The following is a 22,537-nucleotide window of genomic DNA, read 5'->3' on the forward strand; positions in this document are numbered from 1 at the left end:
TTCATATTTTTATTTCATATTATATGTTAAACATTGTTTTTGAGTTTAGGGTTAAATCCTCAATGTTTTGTATTCGAACGTTGCTATGAAATTTTGGAGGTATATCGTTTACAGTGCCGGATCCATGATTTTGAAAAAAGGGGAATCTTTTTTAACTCGGTAACATGAATACATAATTGTATTTTAGCTACAAATTGCATTAGCCATCTATGCTTCTCCATATCATAGATGTATAAACACATGGGTTTATACATCTATGTCCATATCAAAGCGGCCCCTCTAGATCCATCGTCATTTTGTTAAGGCACCGATGGGATATATCTCAAATGATTTATAGGCCCAAGTTCGTTTCGTCAGATCAGATATACATTTATATTAATAAACTAGACAGATAAGAAAGATTGCCATCATCTTTTGTTGACCTAACAAAATATATTGTGTATACTTGTACGGAAATAAATATTCGATTTTTCAATAAACTTGGCAACACTTGTTTATAAGATATGTGGACGCTTTCTCTTATTCACTTGTTCAACATACATATTTTCACATTGTCAAATTGATGAATAAATTTGGGTTGCTAATGAAATGTAAATAATACATGTACATTTGCACCATGGTATCATTAAATGTAATCGGATATCCTGCATTTGTTATGCTTTATCCTAAAATAAGGTCGAATTTCCCAAAGAGTTCTCCTTTTAAATCATTTAAAGCTATCATTTTGCATTTACCACACTATAATGGTTCAATTTAGATACTATAGTATTTAGATACTATAGTATGCCCGAACGGGCTTAATATCATCTTATATACCAAAAAACAATTGTATTATGTACGACAGAAACCAGAGTCAGTGGTATATAGATGACGAAAATGCTCGATCCTCCATTGATATTTTTCAAGTTAGTTTTAAGGGTGAAATGTAATGGGACATATAAGGAAATAGTTGGGTCGAGTAACGATCGTCTTTACATTAATGAAGGAAGTATAAATAATACTGAGATATTTTTAAGACAACACATTACATTGTACATCTTGTACAGAAGCTATAATTCTTTTATTTTTCTAACGAATCCATAAATCATATAAAAATATCATTACTTACAAATATATAGGTTATTCCAGATTCTGCCCACGATAAATCCGTAAAGATGAGCAAGTTCAATTTAATTTCCCTTTTCTGATGTGTACATACATCAGACTTTACGCTAGTTTGACGTTTCTAAACAAAACTTTCCTAAAGCTAATGAATTTAGCAGCCACACGAAAATCACTACTTAATATCAGTTCCTAACAATGAAATCATTTTCAGTATGGTAAATCAATTTAATGTCGAAGGTTTCATTCTCATGGCAAGTCTTATCTCCAGCAGACGATTTAGTCACAGGTACTTGTCCTCGATTTTCGAACTCTTTGTTGTTTATTGAAACCTCAAAGTTGATGCATTTTTGATTAATAAGTACTTATTTTATAAATTCTTTCCGATTGCCCTTTGATTGTTCAATCAAAAGGACTGCAAATAAATCTAACAAAAGCTGACACACATATATGTATAATCCGAATAATATACAATGTTTACAATTTAAAAAATAGCGTGAAGGATTATATTTAAACTTAGTATAGAACCTTTTATCCTGTTTAATAATATACTGTGTAAGAAAAATTAACGACCCACTACACTATTGTAAGAGGCTAGCATAATATTACATCAAAATGTACATTCATCCCTTTGTTGTAATTATGCAACGCTATGTGATCTTTTGTCTGTTCTACACATGCATACGACTTTACAAGCCCTTTCACAATAAAACTTGAATTGTTCAAGTTCTTTATGATCTAAATCAATATTATAGATTTTAAATTTAATTTAAAAGAATTATGGGAGCTATCAGTTTATACTCAGTAAACGACTTTTCAGGTTCACACGTGTACGTATTGTCAGCAGATGTATGGGAAAATATCCGCTGTGTGTTCCTGCCACTGCTGATAATACACTCATCATTAATACCAGCTTAATTTTTTTTTATGCCAGACGCGTGTTTCGTAAGCGCTATTTGTATGTTTTCATTCTACGGTTTGCATGATAAAAATTAATAAAAAAAAAAACAAGACTCGATCAAAGCGAGCAAAATATTTGCTACCATTGTTATCCAGATGCATATAGATGGATGGTATAGCTTGATGTTAAAGCCAAAATTTTCAATCGTAATTACTAGACTGAATTATAATTCGATGCATTTCAATTATCTAAAAGAATACAACCCAAAATGCTTTTTGAGATGAGTCATGATAAGACGATTTTCACACCAAATTGTTAGCTCCGTGACCTTCCTTATCAAATTCTTTTGCACCTGTTTACATCGAATTTAAAATCAAAAAGATAATAAATATAAAAATGTTTTTATGAAAACTTACCTAAAACACTGTTATAATAACAATAACTGTGTCACATCATGCATCGATTTACTAACAGATTTAAACATCCCATGATTTACGAAAGCTGTAAGTAATTATATGCTATTCATATGTTGCAGATCGATGGAGTTGTGAAAATAGAAAACAAGTGCGATAAAACATATGTAAGTACATTCATATATACATATGTGTATAACAAGGCCAAGCCAAGGTGACTTTTGCTAACATAAATCCTTACGTATGTACCAGTGCAATAAACTTTTAAAAAGTACTAATTTATCTGGTAAAATAGAAGTGTGTTTGTTCAATGATGAACTTAAGTTAATGGCAACTTGAAGTACAAAGCAAATAGTTGACAGTTTATCTGATATTTCTTTCTCTCTCGATACATAATAACTGAAGTCAATAGGGTTAAATCTCGAGGTTGTTAAATAAAAGATGGATATATGGAATAGGAATGTATTAAATGGTTAAATCAAAAGACACATTTAAATATTTTTTTGAAAAGTTTGGTAATTTCTTCTTTACTATAATATTCCATGATTTTTTATTTAATTTATATAATAAATTAGACACAAAAGTTGATTAAAGACTAAAATTGCAATGTTGAACACAACAATTATAATCTTTCCATAATAAGAACTTATATATGGAATATGTTATTGAAATTGCAATAAATGGTTGAAGTTAAGCTAAAGTTTATAGCAAAAAATAGTACGATGACCCCCCCCCCCCCCCCCCCCCCCCCCCCCCAAAAAAAAAAAATTAATAGAATTTAAGTGCAGAAAAAAACAAAGAGTGTATGCTATATTGCTTTCCCCTTGTTAGTCTTCACGACCGTCCATCCGTTCTCTCAAAAATATTTACGTCACACTTTTCAAAGATACTAGTAAACAGAATGACTTCATATTTGGTCAGCAGCTTGAAAGTGGAGAGTTCTAAATCATTATCATTTTTTGGAACTGCCACACACCTACTTCTTGTTTTCAAATACTATGAATTTTAAATATTTTGAATGAATTTTTCGTCACACTTTTATCGGCTATTATACTACTTAACAGAATGGCTTTATTTTTATTCAGCAGCATAAAAATGATGAGTTGTAACATGTGAGCATTTGTCGGAACTACCAGACACTTACTTCCTGTTTGCTGAAACTTTTAATTTTTCAATATGCTACGTGAACTTATAAAAATGTTTTGTTATTTTTGTAACGCTGTAAAAGGGTTGTCCGAAAGTCTTCTTGACAGAAAGCGCAAAAACTTGCTAAAGAAAATAGTTTTCAGACTAAATGCAAAAGTATAACAAAAATACCAAACTCTAAATAAAATTCAAAAAGGTTAAATCCTTAAAAACTGACAAAATCAATAGCTATTTGATGGAACACACAAACCATGTGCTACAGTGAAGCTCTGTAAGGAAGACTTAAATATAGGTAAAGATTTGTAAAAATCAAAATTGGTTTCTTTTTATAATTCTTTGAAGGTTATGGTAATAGATTAACTCATCATAGAAACCTGGCTGAAAATTTGGTACGCCAGACGCGCGTTTCGTCTACAACAGTTCGACTCATCAGTGACGCTCGAATGAAAAAGTTTAAAAGGCCAAATAAGAGCATTGCAGACCTATAATTCCAAAAGATTTTGCCAAACAGGTAAGGTAAATCAATTCCTGGGGTAGAACATCCTTAATATTTCGAAAATTATAAGTTTTGTAAACAGTCAACATAGATCATACCTCATGTATTTTAGATTACAATCCATTAATGTGCCATAAGTTTAGTTTGTCTGGTGTCGGCTTGCATCAAATGCGTTGAATTCCTTATCTAATCAAAATTAAAAAGCTCATTGTTGCCTGAACCGCCTGAAGGGTCACGCCTATATATTGTTGAGTTTTGGAAGTGTCTATGGGCCATTCGATATCCTCAGAATCAAGATTCTCGGCGTCTCGAAAATTTTCGATCATTTATACAGATAGTTATCTATGTCTTTGATACGGTCCCTCTATGGATAGGCTACCACGTGACATTGTATATTTCAACAATCAAAGTTCGTTTGTAGATTGGATAGTAAAACAATAAAGACTAGGTTGCAGTCAAACAATCATTTATATGTTAGAACATACTTGCCTTTTGACAAAACAGATGTGTTTTTAATAACGCGAATGTTTATTAAATATCAAGTATAATGATAACGCAATTATATAATTCATGCTTTGAGACGGTCCCTGTACGCGTTGTGTGTGTGGTATTCAATACAGCGTGCTGTTGTGCATTGTGACAATAAATCATAGCATGGGAAAATGTCGGAAAGCATGAAGAAAATTCAGAAAAAGATATTTCTGTTATAAATATTTATCTTAGGTCGGAAACACAGTGGTCGGATTGCAGAAAGATAATTAAACAAAAAGATTTTTCTGACAAAATATCTAATTTCATTAATGGATACTACAAGACAAAGAAAATATTCATTATAAAGTTTAAACTGAGACTGAATTTATTCTTTATAGAATATAATTAAAATTGTCATCATGTATATACGTGCATCTAGTCTCACAGGTTTGAACAGTCATTACATTTATGAAAATTAAATGCAACGATGAGCACCAATGAGCAGGGATGCGTACCCAAAGTTAGCTAAATATCTAAATTTAAACGGTCGTGAATGAAAAAATACTTGCATGGTTTCAATTCATAAGGATTTTAAATCCTTGCATCTCACAAAAAACGTAATTAATATTTTGCAATAATCATAAAATAATTTAATTACTATGTTAATTATTTTATACTGTTTTAGTATGGATTTATAAGTCTCTGCTTATATTTTGTATAGCAATATATTCATATATTCAAAAACCTGATAATAAATTGTTCAAATAAGGCCTTTGAAAATAGTGGAATTAAATACTTTTGGAGTGTCAAAAATTCGTGGGAAGTACTTGATAAATTGCATGCATATATTGGTGATTTTGAATCTGTTCAAAGTTTTGATTTTTCTACCCTATATACCACTTTGCCTCATATTCTTATTTAGAAAAAAATTCACACACCTAATTAAATGGGCATTTAAAAAGTCGGAATGCGAATACATATGTTCAAACTCTTTAAGGTCATTTTTAGTAGCAACAAACAAAAGAGTTATGTCAATTGGAAATGCTTTAATACTATATCTGTCCTTGAATTTTTACTTGATAACATTTTTGTTCGCTTTGGAGATTCCGTATATCGTCAAGTTATCGGAATTCCAATGGGGACTAACTGTGCACCACTTATTGCGGACCTGTTATTGTATTGTTATGAGTTACAATCAGCAAAGACCAATCGAAACAACATCTGATACAAATATTTAACAATACTTTTAGATATTTGGATGATATATTGGCTCTCAATAATGACGACTTCAGTATGTATACGAAAGAAATTTATCCTGTTGAACTTACTTTAAATAAAGCTAATACTAACAATGACCACTGTCCTTTCTTCGATTTTGATATATATATATCATTAACGGGAAGCTTAATACAAAAATTTATGATAAAAGAGAAGATTTTTCATTTCCTATCGTTAATTATTCATTTTTAGATGGTGACGTTCCCTTGTCACCATCTTATGGTGTTTATATATCTCAACTTGTACGATTTGCTCGTGTATGTAACAACGTATTAGATTTTAGCGAGAGAAATTTATGTATTACTGAAAAATTATTACACCAGGGTTTCCGATATCATAAACTAGTCAAAACATTTACTAAATTTTATCATCGGTATAAGGACATCATTCGTAAATATAACTCAACATGCAGACATCTTATACGTTCTTGTATTTCACATCCTATCTTTTATGGTAATATTCTTTACGAAGCACAAAAATGTCAGTATTCACCTCAAAAGCTAACAAAACCTTTAAACAGACTTATTAAGAAGGGATATAGTTACGATACTGTTCTCAGGTCATTAAAGATTGCATATTTTGGCTTTAATATTGATTCACTTATAGGGTCTTTGCATCGGAATTAAACATATTTATTCTAAAACCAGTTGTTGGTATGACACGGGTTATGTTCTTCTCATATATTTTATGATGGTATAATACTAAACCCCTAACAGGAGGGATTGTGCCTGATATTCATATGATGAAGACATAATCTTTCAATCAGTTTGATTAAGGTCTGGAGCTGGCAAGTCAGTAACTGCTAGTAGTCTATTGTTATTTATGTATTATTGTCATTTTGTTTATTTTCTTTTGTTTCCTATTCTGACATCGGACTCGGACTTCTCTTAAACTGAGCTTTACTGTGCGTACTATTGTACGTTTGTTTTTTTCTACATTGGCTAGAGGTATAGGGGGAGGGTTGAGATCTCAAAAAACATGTTTAACCCCTCCGCATTTTTGCGCCTGTCCCAAGTCAGGAGCCTCTGGTCTTTGTTAGTCTTGTATCATTTTTAATTCTAGTTTCTTGTGTATAATTTGGAGTTTAGTATGACGTCCATTATCACTGAACTAGTATACATATTTGTTTAGGGGCCAGCTGAAGGACGCCTCCGGGTGCGGGAGTTTCTCGCTGCATTGAAGACCCATTGGTGGCCTTCGGCTGTTGTCTGCTCTATGGCCGGGTTGTTGTCTCTTTGACACATTCCCCATTTCCATTCTCAATTTTATATAGTGGAATGTTAGACTTTAAGAAGAGATTGATTTGATAGATAAAATGTCCATCCGTAAATACTTGACGTTTGTGTTTATTGATATTATATTCTAAATTTTCGGAAAAAAATCATTAACAGGAATGCATGTTTGTTAATTATACAATTGCAATTCTTTTTTGGTTTGTTTGTTTTAATAGGTCCGTGAACCTTATAGCATCTAAATATTTGCACTATGGTACGATTTTGAAAATTGTATTCATTGTGTTGACCAGCTACCCTACAGGTCTTGGTTCATTCACATTATATATCACCCTGTTCACAAGCACACTATCGGTTTACGTTCACACAAATTCCGGATTAAATGGCAATGAACTTGAGGTAGGTAGTTTGACCTCCGAATTCAACTATTAGATTAATATATGTGATGACGCAAATGCGTATTCTTATCCAGAGTATCAGTGTGTATGCTTTCTATGTACTTTTTCTTGCGCAAAAATACCATGTGCATGCATAAATATTAATTTCGCTCGCGAATGTGAATTTTCGCTTTTCTTATCTTAATTCAGGACACGGCAGTAAGAGTTTGACATGTGACTTTCAAGCACGGTCATCATTACTTACTGTATTCTGACCTCTATATCTGTTTCTCTTTTCTTTTCTTTTTTTAAGTCACTGTCCTATTATAAACTTTGACATTTTCGAAATGCTAAGGATTTTCTACCCCAGGAATAGAAATACTTTAGATGTACTCGGCAAAACCTTTGTTTCGAAATTTTGGGTCCTGAATTTCTTTCAACTACGTACTTTATTTGGCCTTTTTAGCTTTTTTTATTTGAGCTTCACTGATGTTTCTTTGTAGACTTAACTCACGTCTGGCATACAACATTTTAATCCTGGTATCTTTTTATATCTACATATCTTTTTATAAAATTAAATTGGTTTTTTTGAGAGTATGTTCAGGTATTCATAAAACTTCTGAAAATAAGATATTCTTCTAAACCAAGTTTTCCTGTAGAATATTTGAATTGATTTAAGTAAAATCGGGAAATCCTTAAAATTTGAGATGTTTTATGAGACCAAAATAAGTCGCTATATAAGAGGTCCCAATGAAGCTGGTGTGTTACTCTCAAGAAAAATATACGAAACCTTCTAATAAGTTGCATGCCACAGGGTTTCACTTCACATGGAAATTAGACTTTAAATTTATCTATACACATCTACCATGAGTACAGACAGCTTAAATAAGAATAATTGAAGGCATCAAGGAAACAAAATATTAAGATATAATAGATAAAATAAATGCATCCTGATTATAAAGCAAACTGAGTGCTTAAATTTATATTGCGATTGGTTTGTGCAATTTGCATTAGACATCCGATTTGCAGAAACTGGGACTTGCAATAGGATTATGAAAAAATGATGTACACTCCCAAGTAATAATTAAAATAGTCGAGCCTTAAAATGTATATTCAAATAGTAGCTGTATATATACACTTTTCTATTCACAACTATCCAACATTGCTTTCAACTGACTTGTGCAAGAATCTACACACAATTACACATTTTAAATAAAGGTGTTTTAGCATCATCATTATCTTATTCTATTTACAGTCAATTATTTCAATTCAAAAGCAAACAAAAATTCAGCATCAATTTTTTTTGGTGACCAGTCAGCGGTCTTGGGTTCACGTGTTGCTTTTCTTTTTTTAAAGAAAGCAACTTGTTTATAGAAGTCATTAATGTCAAATCCGTTCAGATCCCCGGTGTTGGGTTATTTCGCAATTGTCCCAACGGAAAATGATTGATTTTAACATCAATGAAGTGAATTATTCAAGATTACATGCTTTGTGAATGGTTCATACCGTTGTTACTGCCTTATTCAGATTGATTGAAAACGAACACTAAGTGGGCGTTAAATACAGTGAAACGCAGAATAATGACGGAGCTGCAATAAAATATGACAATAATGTGAACTTAACAGGGATCAAATGAACAAGTTTACAGTATTTATTAATTTTGACTAGTCAATAAAAGTTATATTTTCTTTGGTGTCAACTATGGTACGGCATTATTGGTTCGACACTTTAGTATATAGTAGTGTGCTCGGTCTGTGTTTAGGACAAGCAGATATTATTTATAATACAGAAGCGGTTTGAAACAGATTGTATGACTACACGGTATATAGAGAAACAGTATAAACTTACAATAATAATATTTCTTTATTGTCATTTGAACATACTGTTGTTTTGTGACAAAAATAAAAATAATTTATATCGAAGAAACAACATTTCAATTGATAATAAAAGAACACAAATTATGAGACTTCTGCCCTCAGTTTAATAAAACTGGGATAAGCATAAAGTTAACATCGGTTGGGCAGAAGCGCTAACAAAATAAGTTGTAGATCGAGTTAATATTGCCCTTTCAGAGCAGCCCCTTCCCCCACTCTATTTCCTGATACATGTGTGGCTATTTGTAAGATTTCAAGACAATAGCCAGAAACACGAAAGTGGTAAAAGTTTTTCATTAAATGGCAATAACTTCTATTATCTGAGGGGAACTGGAAACAGGAAAATTATTCAGGTTCAACTAATATCCTAATAATTTAATACACATTTTTGTTTAAATGAGATAAACGAGAATAAATAGATCCATTAAGCCTTTAACCATTAAATGCAAATCTTACAGTTCTTAAGGAATTTCTCATGTTAAGACCGACCAAGGCAGAGTTACTTAGTATTTTAAATATTAATTGATTGATAACTGTCTTCTCGGAGACGGTATTATAAGTTGCATGTTATCTTCGGACTGAATGCTTTCTTTCTACCTAATTGGAAGATATTATTGAATTTAAATTTAAAACTTTTATTGATGTTGCTTAAATAGAATAAGAATAAGAATATTTATTATTCCAATCAAGGGCCCTTGATGGGCAGCATGACATGTACACATAAAACAATACGTCATGATTTGTAACAGAAAAACATTTTTTTTTATACATTGAAATGGAACATTAAAAAGTTCAGACATGTTATTATCTCCATTCTATATAAATCACAAACATTTAATTCCAGACAGGACCAGAACCATAAAATCATTACAATTATCATTGTTATTACATACATTAATTTACATTTCGTCTAACATCTAGACATGTAATAATAAAGTTCCCTAAATATTTAAGTACAAACAAATTTTCATTAGTAAATAACCAAACAAATTTTGCCTCATTTGAGAGATATGAAAAATTAGGACAAATACTGTTTATCTTCTTGAAAAATATCTCCCTATCATCTTTGTATGCTGGACAACTAGTAATAAAATGTTGTTCATCTTCAACCAGATTTAGAGTACATTTCTTACAAAGCCTTTGGTCTCTTTCTAGTGATTTTTTGTGTAATTCTTCCTTTCCTTGCTTTAAAAGTCCACTAGATATAAATTTTAAACCCAAATACTTATAATTGTTAACACATTCTATTGTATCTTTTTCGAAATAAAAATATTCTTTTAACAGTTTACTAGGTTTGTTAAATATAATAACTTTGGTTGTAGATAGATTGACCTCTAAACACCATTTACTACACAATTTGGATAAACCATCAAGTCGTTTTTGAAGACCTGCCTTGGAACTAGAAAAAATAACAATATCATCTGCATACATGAGGCAGTTAATTCTGCGGCCATTTATATCAACAGCATCTGGGCTTTCATTAAATGCATCCGGTAAATCATTTATAAAAATCTTGAAAAGGTTGGGACTCAAAACATCCCCTTGCTTTACTCCAATTTGAGAATAAAAAGTAGGAGTAAACACGAGGGTTTCTTATCGTCGAGTTGCAAGTTGCGAGTTAAGAAAGTCGAGTTGCGAGTTAAGAAAGTCGAGTTACGAGTTACGAAGGTCGAGTTGCGAGTTACGACGGTCGAGTTGTGAGTTACGACGGTCGAGTTGCGAGTAACGACGGTCGAGTTGCGAGTAACGAAGGTCGAGTTGCGAATTACGAAGGTCGAGTTGCGAGATACGACAGTCGAGTTGCGAGTTACAAAAATATTATGTTTCTCTAATTTCTTAAGAATTATATATATTAACGGTTGTGTCATTTGATTTTTGAAACAGAATTTTCAGGTTTGTTACCAGAACTTAGTTATACACTGCATGGGGAAGGGTCCCGGTATTTTGATTGCAGGATTTGAAAGAGTTGTGATACTTGTTTATAAGAGTCTATATGTTGCAAAGTCACGCACGCTTAAATTTCTTTAATGAGAGCGACATTGTTCATTTTCTAAAATAAAACAGGATATAATGTAGATATAAGACAAAATGTATACCATACTAACAAATCAAGCATAAGAGAATAAATCATGTAGTCAAATGAAATATACTTGCAAATTATCGACATCTCACAGAATATGGCACTGTATTAGGCCTAAAGTTAAATACTTAGGTACCAGGCAATTATAATATTTTCTACGCCAGACGCGGGTTTCGTCTATACAAAACTCATCATTGACGTTTGAATAAAGGATAATCATTAGCATACCAAGTGCTAACTCTGTCACCGTATATTTGTTCCGCCTAACAGAAGTTCCACTGGAAACTTTGTTATAAACAATGTCATAATATCTGTTCCTGTTGGAACAAATATTCTATACCATTTATTCCGTTAGGAACATTTACTGAAATATTTATTCCAGTGGAAATAATATTCCAGAATATTTTTTCCATTTGGAACTTATAATATGAAGGAACTTCTATTCCGTTACAACTCTTCGTCTTTCGCAAAGGTTTAGGGTGATATAGGCACAATTGCATATTTAACTTAGGAAAATATCCCATGAATTAGTCAGAAATGTGATATGTTATGTGCTTTATGTGATAAATTAAATAATTTTGAACTTTGTTAACTTTGTGATTCAAACCCAAGCGGAGAGTGCATAAATATACCAAATAGTTAATAATCGAGTTGTTCAATGTATGTATATCTGAATACTACAACGCAAAAATAAGCATGCTATAGATGTCTTTCTATAGCATTATGGTAACTTCCTGGCATAGATCATAATATGATTTTTTTTAATTTGGAAAGACGTTATTCTACAATAAGCTTTACCGCTGTTACAAAAAATAAAAGGAACAGTTTTAAGGTGTTTTTACGGTATGAGCGCGGAAGCCTTGTCTGTCACAAGTTTACTTTTTCACCTGCATGCAGCCTTGATACAAATGTTGTAGTTTCAGATATCAGCTGGGTATTGTACATTTTTCTAAAAATTGTGCATTATATATAAAAAAAAAAACGTCTATTATATACTGAGTAGTAAATACAGACAAATTGTATATGTCATACAGTCAACTGCAACTCTTCTATATCCGCCACGATATCGCGGCTGTATATGTATGTGTATGACGTCACGTAATCAATATCAGTCTCGTTACGTCTCGGGGGGGGGGGGGGGGGGGGGGGCACTTCAATACTTAATTGATAGGGAGTGCTGCTGGGGTTCTGTTACCCCACCCTTTTCATATGTTTTAGATTTTAAAAATGTATACCTTTTCAAATATTGCGTAGGTAAAAATGTTACCTTTTACCATATTGTTTGGGTTTCGTGTGGTGTGTAATGCAAAAGTGGAATACCAAAGTGCCAAAAGAGAGAAAATTAGTTGATTAAAACACAGCCGGGAACACCAAGAAAGATGACAGACGAAGAAGTTATGGGTACTTTATTGACCTTATCATATATTTCTGATAGTTTTCCCGACCTATTCACATATTTTCAAGCTTGAAGTTGCTAATTCACTTTCAGACAGGCATAAAAACACTCTCAGGAAATTTGAAATTACTATGCAAGATAATGAATGCTCTCTATGGTAAATAATTAAATAAATAATTTTCCCTGAAAAATCATGTGCTAATTTAACCAAACTGAAACCTATATTAGTGTGTATGATGGTATGGAAACATAGATTATTATTATTTCCAATTCTCCTCAAAATAGAGACCATAGACAAAAAGAACCAATCAATTTTTCCTCTCGGCTAAATACTAAGAGCTGGTTCACAGCAAATCACAACCAATAACACGGTATTATTACCATACTGTCATCTTTTTGTCTCGAATATGCAACAACAAAAGAGACATTGTCGATTTGTAAATCATGAGCAAAACGATTCGTTCCACATGGTGAACCAAATATACTTATCCTTTCAAAGCAATTAAAATCAGATTATGATGGGTTTGTGGTGTTGCCTTTTGTGAACAGCGGTTTGTCTTGTATTTTTTCGCGGTTTAATTTGGACATGGATTTTTCTCTTTGTCTTTGACTCTTGCTTTCGGTATGTTCCGCCTTTCTTTTATGATAGAATGCATAACTCAGGATTTATGGTTGCTGTCTATATGAAAGCTACTAAACTAAGGGTTTCCAGTGGCATAATTTAAGATAACACGTAGGAAAAACTGTCTCCAAATACCAAATTGCCTTAAACCACAGCGTCGTCGTCTCCGCAGAATGTGATACCATCGGATAACTCATCACGGAATACATTCTTTCATAAGCCATACGACAGGTGTCCCGTGTGGAGTAGTTTATGTTTTGCCTTTCGGGGGCACCTTGATTCTACCTCGGTTTTTGGTTTGTAAAATGTTGATAAGTCTAATTGTCTCGCCTGCGACTTCTGTCGCAGAAAGCGAGACTAAGGGTTAGTCATCCGGCGACGGCGACGTTAGCTCTCGACTTAAAAGCTTAGTATTTCAGAAGGTAGAAGACCTGGATGCTTCATACTTTGTATATAGATGCTTAATCTTACGAACTTTCCGTCTGTCATATGACCAATGGCCTTGACCTCATTTTCATGGTTCAGTGACTACTTGAAATAAAAGTTTAAGATTTTTTATGTTAATTTCTCTCTTATTATAAGTAATAGGACAACTATATTTGGTATATGCGTACCTTGCAAGATCCTCATGCCTTTCAGACAGTTTTCACTTGACCTTGACCTCATTTCATGGATCAGTGAACAAAGTTAAGTTTTCGTGGTCAAGTCCATATCACAGATACTACAAGCAATAGGTCTTCTATACGTGGTATATGGAATGGTTGTAAGGTGTACACATCCAACTGGCAGGTGTCATCTGACCTTGACCTCATTTTCAAGGTTCAGTGGTCAAAGTTAACTTTTTGTGTTTTGATCTATTTCGCAGATACTATAAGTATTCAGTCCATTATATTTTGGTGTATGGAATGGTTGTAAGGTGTACATGTCTATCTGACAGTAATCATCTAACGTTGACCTCATTTTCATGGTTCATTGGTCAATGCTATTTATTTCTTGTTTGGTCTGTTTTTCAGACATTATAAGAAATAGGTGAACTATATTTGGTTTATGGAATGATTGTAAGGTGTAAATATATGTCTGACATGTTTCATCTGTCCTTGACCATATTTTCATGGTGCATTGGTCAATGTTGAATTTCTCTGAATTGTTCTGTTTTTTAAATACTTTTTAAATAACTAACAACTCTTTAAAACTGCACTTTTTTCATATTGGTGCAAAAATGTTTTGACGATTTATACAGACATTCAAACTTTATGTAATCAATTTCCCATCTACTGCACAATGAAAAAACAGTTTCGTGTCAAAAAAAAAGTAAAAAGAGTTATATTTGTCAGCATGTTATTCCTAAATTAACTTGATTGATTTGGGTATAATTAAACCATTTTTTAGAAAGAAGTTACATATTCCAAAACTGCGTCTTTTGCCACTTTTACAAAAGTATCTTTGACAGCTACATGTATAGAATAAAGAATGGAAACTGGGAATGTGTCAAAGAGACAACAACCTAACCAAAATATACAAGTCAACCCAAGACAACCAATGGGTCTTCAACACAGCGAGAAATCCCAAACCCAGAGGCAGCCCCGAGCAGGCCCCGAAACACAATGTACACTAGATCAAGAAAATGGACGCCATTCTATGCTCCGAAACATATAGGTGAACCAAAATTAGAAAATATACAAGACCTAAAAAAAAGCTAGAGGTTCCTGACTTAGGACAGACGCAAAAATGCGGCTGGGTTAAACAGGTTTTATGAGCGCTCAGCCTCCCCCTTCACCTCTAGCCAATGTAGACATATATACTAGTAACTTAAACGTCCACAATTTTGAGTGTCACTGCCAAAGAAAAATTTTGGGGTCCCTAACAAATATTGCCTCGGCAGCTGCTCCAAAGAGCCCACTCTTATCGAAATCATCAGAAGGGGTCTTTTACATATATGTACTAGAGTTTAGTTCCTATCTCCCTGTACGTTTAATATGACTGTGCTAGCTATGAAATTTAATAATGATTAAACTACAAGCCATCCGCTGTATTTCAAAAGGCTATCTGTTTCTTTCGAAAATACTTTGCGTAGTGATTATGTAAGAAATCCAGGGACAATCCATTCATTTGTTTTTTACACGAGAATCAGCAATACTGTATACAATTCTATAAGCAATCATCATTCAAAAATGTTAAAGAGGTACACCAAAAAATTAAAATAGTTTTCCCCATTTTCACGTAACTCGATTGACTTTCGTAACTCGCAACTCGACCTTCGTTACTCGCAACTCGACGTTTGTAACTCGCAACTCGACCTTCGTAACTCGCAACTCGACCTTCGTAACACGCAACTTGACTTTCGTAACTCGCAACTCGACCTTCGTAACTCGCAACTCGACCTTTGTAACTCGCAACTCGACTTTCGTAACTCGCAACTCGACAACAAGTGAATCTCATTTTAATAGCTTATATTATAAACCAGAATGAAGGACTTTGTCAAACGCTTTTTTTGAAATCAACAAAGCAAGCATAAAGTTTACCACCTTTCATACTGGTGTACTTATCCATCAAAGTTTTTAATACAAACATGTGATCAGATATCCTACTTTTACATGAAAAACCAATCTGACATGGATTTATGATATTATTTGTTTCTAAATATTTATCAAGCCTTTTGTTTAGTATTGAATTGAATAGTTTTCCTATACACATATTAATTACAATACCTCTGTAGTTTTCAGGTTTAGATGGATCTACAGCTTTAAAAATTGGACAAATATATGCTGATGACCATTTTTTTTTTGATATATTCCTGAAGAAAATACAAGATTAAAAAGTTTTTGAAATAATGGAGCCAAAATACTAGCACCACTCTTCAATATTTCATTTGGGAGGCCATCTAAACCGACTGCCTTTCCACATTTTAACTTACAAATAGTGTCCAACACCTCTTTGGAGGTTAATATCTTAAAATCCAGTTCATTTAACGAGTGGCTTAATTCCATGTTTTTGAGTATCTCGTCAATTTGATTAATTCAAGTTTATATTTATCTGGTATTTTATTAAGTGATCTAAAGTAGGTATACCAAACATTTGTATTTACTGTTTTTTCTAGACCCTCCTTTTTATCATCTTTTAGTGACTTGATTAAATGCCAGTATTCTTTTTGATTATCTTCCCTTAACCTATCAGGACTGTCCAATATATTTTGTTTAAATTCTCTCTTTTTTCGTTTACGTGATTTATTGTATTTGAAGTATGACCCCCTGACTCTATCATAGTAAAATTCTGTTGATTGGTTAGGACAATTCGAAATCTAGTAAATCAATGTCCTTCAATCCCGCAGAGGGAGTGTTTGAACTCCTTATCTTAGTTATTAAAGTTGCATCGTGATTAATCATGCATATCGGTACACAGGTACATGATTCTATATATAGCCGAATTGTGATGTATAAAAACGCACACGTGATCATTCCACCGACCGTGCGAGGGATGTATATCCAGTCAAGGTCGTTAAAAACTTCCATTTGTTGTCCACATTTTATCCAGTCGCTCGTTGTTATGAATGTTTAGAGTAAATATAGTTGAAACGTATATGAAAACCTAGGGACACACCCCTTGATGTGCATATTGATACTTAGGAAGATAATCCGAAGGTAAAAATTTTAATGAAAAACGGATGTAACCAAAATCAATTATTTTCGAATAAAATTAATATTGAGTAATACGGGAATACATTAGAGGAGGGTTTGCGCTTTGCTAGCCGATGCCTAGCTATCTTACCGTGACGGGAAGAACATAAGACAGAGTATAATAATAAGAAGAAAATGACTCTCAGACTATATAATAGCAATTATTTGTCCATGCTAACATATCTTAATTTCTAAATATGATTTAAAGATGTGAAGTATACATACATGATTAAGACAGGCAACCCAATTAATTGACACACACAACTGCTTAAGTATTTCTAAAGTTCAAACAGCGCATGCCTCGGCTTACAAGTTATAAAGTCTTCTACAATAGAAATATTATGTCATTACAAATTTTAGCTTTTAACCCTGCCAAGTCTAGCTAGATATAGTATAGTTGTGAAAAAAAAATATGTCAAAAATTGAATTAATATATATATCTGAAACCAATGAACAGAGTCAGAAACACACGTCTTATACTTGTTTTTGAGATTTATTGACTATTTATACTAAACATAATATATAAAAAAAGAGAAAAAAAAATAGATAAACATCTAAAAGACGAAATACTGTTGGCATTGGATTATTTAAAAATGGATGTTTTCTAGAGGAATTCAAAATCATGTATACACTCACAAACACTATAAATAATAAAACAGAAAGACATCTACATGTCAACATATAAACGCTCTCCCACAAAAGAATATGTTAATTCAGCATGTTTAGCTTTGAAGGGTAAGTACGATAGAGGCATTTTTTTTTTTTCAATATCAAGTCCATTATGCGACAAAGTGAAATAGAACGAATTTTGCTTCGAAAATTACCTCCCCTTTCTATTTTCGGTGTTTATACATTCCCCCACAGGCATTTGTCTCTGGAAAAAATGTCATATATACCCTAATGTTATATAAAGGTATATATGGGGAAAAAAGAGACAAGTGCCTGTGATTCCCTTCAAAAAAAGATATTGGAAAATCTCACAATTAGTATTTGCCGTTTTTTTTTACAATTCATTATACAATGCTATTCTGCGTGGAAAACATTTTCAAATTTCATCAGCTAAGATACGGCTAGCTTTTCAGAAAAGCTATTAATTGTTGATTGGTTTATATTTGATTAATGACCATTGGCAAACATTGCATGCATATTGAGGACGAGAAGCAATTCTACTGTTAACCGGTAAACCAATTAGCTAGATTATGAAAGGTCGATGCATCATGGACCAGGAAATAAAAGTTATTTTTTTACTGTCACTTCGAATATGAAACCATGTTGGATAGGACCTACACTTTTGATTGCAATAGGCAAGAAATATGCCTAACAAAAGAGATGTTGAAATAGTTCTTCACTTGGAAGACTTCGTTGCGATATGGCATGTCTCATATTCATCATCTTAAATAAAGTATTTGCCGTCAAGTTGTGATTGAGTGTAGGATCAAGAGTCGAGGTAGTCTTCTGCTTTACCGCAATGTATCTCATAAATCAATCTCGGATAAATATTCATCACCCCAAATATTCATTTACATGCATGACGAGAAAAAAAAATCAGAATGAATCTTAATGAAGTCGACCAGAACGAAGGCCAGAGACCAAGACTACCACTAGATCGAAAAAGGAATGTTAGATATTGGCAGAAATTATAAAACCTACTACGTATAATTATTCCTCCTGACTGACCTAAGGAGGGGCCCCCGCTCCAGTCAAGCTTCAGTGATTCCCGATATAATCAACCAAATTTTTCCCACAAAAGGGGGCCCCGGGCCCCCATCCCCCCCCTTGGATCCGCCTATGCCCCTTAGTTTTTTCAGTTCTACGGAGTCTTAGCCCTGCAAGGGGGAGAGGGGATAATAAACATATACATTAAATAAATATTCGCTGAACCATGGTCTCAACATGACCTATATATATATTTATGTCAAAAATAGATTCAACATGTAGTAAGCTTATCCGGTTTTGATTATCATGTCCGTTATGTTTAAGTTGTAAGTCATTGTAATTAAATATGTAGCATACGTTATTACACTTAAAAAATCTTGTCAAGTAACTTTGTTATTTGTCTGTTATAACATGTATAACTTTAAACCAAGTTGTATAAATCTGTGGTGCGTAACTCAACTTTAAAATGTTAAAGTAAAACTTAATTTTGAAAAAAGACTTTCTTATTTTTTTTAACTTTCTTCAATAAACGAGAAATTCAAATTGTCTCTCGCCATTATATTAAAAACAAATTGCACATTAAAAGTCATTGGTTACAAAAACGTGTGTGTGCAATCAAAGATAATATTGTACGGTCATATCCATCTTAATTAAAAAATATTTATTTTTCTCCATATTTCTGTTTAATATACAATTTGAATAAAATCAAAATTACCTGAAGCTCTCTTTATAATCCTCAATCCAAGACGATTTATAATAATCAACAAGAAATATTCCCAGTAGGACTCCTACAATTTCCAATCTATCTTAATTAAATTCCAAGCGATGTCGTGAGGTTCTGCAACTAATGTTTATACGTAGCCATTCGGATTCTGTGTTGGAAAAGAATCTGCAGCATTGTATGAATTCCTCGTTAAATTTTCGATATATATTGATTAAGGTGTTCATTAAAGGCATTCCAATATCAATCTAAATCTACAGAAACACATCTCAGTATGTCGGATCAATTCGTATGATACTTATTAGTAACTATATACATTTTTGCGGAAGGATAATTAACCGGAAACTTGAAACATATTTTCCCCTAACGCAGCTAGATGTGTATTTTATAGACTGATCATTTCTTAATTATGCCAGTCTAGCGATGGAGCTACACTGGTATGGCTTATTTCTTCTTGACTCCAGAAGAATTAATGTCACCAGGAGAGATTGAGATAACGTTTGCTTCCTAAATAAGCATTTGTATTAGTATAAAAAGACCAAAGCAATGTGGTGTAAACGACAACTGCTCAATAAATCAGCATATACCAGTAAAAGAGAGGCGAAGGATACCAAAGGGACATTCAAACTCATAAGTCGAAAACAATAAGCTATCTAATGATATTTGCAATTAGTTACTATCTTTTCTCATCGGAAAGGGGTGCTTATTTGTTTGGTTTTTTGGACGTATAAATACGAAGCCACGTCTGATTACAAAGGGATGTTGAATCTGATGCCCCACGTTAAGAGAGCATGCCAAACTTTCTGCACATAAAAGAACATGAACAACAACTTTGTGAAAGGTCCGTAGGCGGCCTGTTTCTAAGAGCAAAATTCTCCTATCAAACAGAGTACCTCATTTTTCCAGTGGCAGTCGAAAGTTCGCCCTTCATCCCGGTCGACCTCATTTGTATCCATCATCCACCTACTGGATTTATTGTTAATTTGTCTCCGTTTTGAATATTATATAAACTCTAAATCTCCTCTTGACTTGAAAAGTTATGAATAAATTTAACAGAGACTGTTAAATATCTGCCATCAACACCAAAAAACCTTAAATTAAAAGTTCCATAAAAGTTTGAGTTATAGAGTATATAAATCATATTCTGTTGATTTCAAATTTTTACAAATGAAAAAAAAAATTACAAACAAAATTGAATAGTACACATGCAAAAGTAATTGCTGCATACTAAAGTCAGAACAAGAGGCGAAAGATATCAAAAGGACATTCAAACTCATAAGTCGAAAATAAACTGACAACACTGCAATTGAACTTGTATCAAAACAATATTCCACCCAAATGTCACAGTTTACTACTGACAAACGCAATGATGACAAAAATGAAGAAGTGCAAGCAGAACATACGCTACCTTCTGAAATTATATCAACTGGAGATTGTATTTATGAATGCAATGATTTGTTGACAGTTACTATAGTTCGTTTGACTTCTATATATTCGCAGAAAAAAAATCTTAAAAATTATGTTAATATATGATATATTACGAACTCTGACTATTAATTTCATAATTTTTGGTCTATTTTTAAAAAAAATTTCCCATTAGGTCTCTATGTTAAATTTATTTTTTGAGGTATTAAATACTTGATGGAGTAAGTAAAAATTTGTAAGGGGTTCCGTGGAACCCTGTGTCTCGCCTGCGATTACTGCTGTCAGTGTAAAAATGTAATGTTGACTTAAAAAGTGAGTCCATCTATAAGCATAACACAGAATTAAAAAAAATTTAACTTTTTCTTCAGATGCTATTTCTTTGTCTTGAAGATTTAGCTTTTGTCTAAGTTTCATAAAAATCCAAGACAATTACGAATTTATCATGTCAAAAAAATTTAATCTCAGACTGTCTGTAAATGTTAAAACTTAAGTCCATCTATCAGACAAATACTGAAAATGAAATTTTTTTTCAAAAGTTTGCTTCAGAAATTATCTCTTAATCATAAACAAGCTTCTGCCACCAAAGTATTAGAAAAATCTAAATGTATGAAGGTTTGACAAAATATTGATGTGTAACAAACTTTAACCCCAGACTGTATCTACTTGTTAAAAGTAATAAAAACTATGTCCATTTATCAGTGAAATACGGGAAAATTAAACTTAATATTTTCAAAATGTTGCTCTGGATACTGTCGTTTTATGACATGTTACCTCAGACTAAATCTGAAATTCAACTGTAAAAAAACCTGCGTCCTTTTTAAAGTAAAATACGGAAAAATGGAAATAAATATTTTCAAATTTTGCTCTGGATACTATATTTTGGTCTAAACAAGTTTCTATCTAAATTTAATATTATTCCATTAAGGTTTGACAAAGTTATTGAGGTCCAAAAAAACTTTAACAACAGACTGATTTAAATGTTGACGCCGCCGACGATGGAATCTAGGATCGCTATGACTCGCTTTCGCGACATAAATGTCGCAGGCTCGACAAAAATAGTCCAACAGCCTTCCAATAAAAAAAAAACGACATATATGTGCTTTTAATGTCCATGTGACTTTACACATTTAAATGTTAATATGACCTTTACTGACCAGCAAACAAAATTGGATATCAGGATTTCAGTCAAGTTTGATGTCATGGGATTATTGAATGTCCACTATAATGTAACATATGACATAGTATTCATCATTGTCCAGTTTCTATTAGAAAATATTAGATCATTTTATAAACAAGTAAAACAGTACAGTATAGGCAAATGAGATGAACATATATATAATAGCATTTTCTTTTATATTAATACCTTCATATGATATGCTTTCAAAATTCATTTTTCAGTCATATAGGTCTTTATTATTGTTATGTTCAAAATTTTTTATTTTCTTATTTTCAAAAAGATTGTTTTCATACTTTGGTGGTTAGAAATTGGTGTGCATTTTGACAAAACTGAAATGTTTTATAAGTTAATTCTGTAGGTATTACTTGATAAACTTTCCAGAGCCTCTTTGTTTTGTTGTGAAAGTCGCGATGCTAAAAGCATGTAAAGCTTGATTATAGTCTGATAGATTATAGAAATATCTAATTAAATATAGGCAAAGATATTTAAAAAAATTA

The 22,537-nt window shown here is 32.5% G+C and overlaps 1 protein-coding gene across 3 annotated transcripts in view; it reads right to left on the minus strand.

Moving 5' to 3' along the window:
- The window catches only part of LOC127735728 (myb-like protein V), a 48,563-nt gene extending 28,820 nt beyond the window's left edge, over window positions 1-19,743 (minus strand). Inside the window, exons 1-2 of one of the 3 annotated variants that reach the window (XM_052246010.1) lie at window positions 19,433-19,743; window positions 17,287-17,386 (exon numbers count right to left, since the gene is read on the minus strand). The gene's annotated coding sequence lies outside the window, so the exon portion shown is untranslated. Of the gene's footprint in view, window positions 1-1,108; window positions 1,593-2,418; window positions 2,569-17,286; window positions 17,387-19,432 lie in introns of those variants that run through there. The other 2 variants (XM_052246009.1, XM_052246008.1) reach the window with 2 other exon arrangements.
- Window positions 19,744-22,537: the final 2,794 nt, after the last annotated feature.

Source organism: Mytilus californianus, unplaced genomic scaffold (assembly GCF_021869535.1).
Source record: "Mytilus californianus isolate M0D057914Y unplaced genomic scaffold, xbMytCali1.0.p SCAF_3, whole genome shotgun sequence".
Taxonomy (NCBI): Eukaryota; Metazoa; Mollusca; class Bivalvia; order Mytilida; family Mytilidae; genus Mytilus; species Mytilus californianus.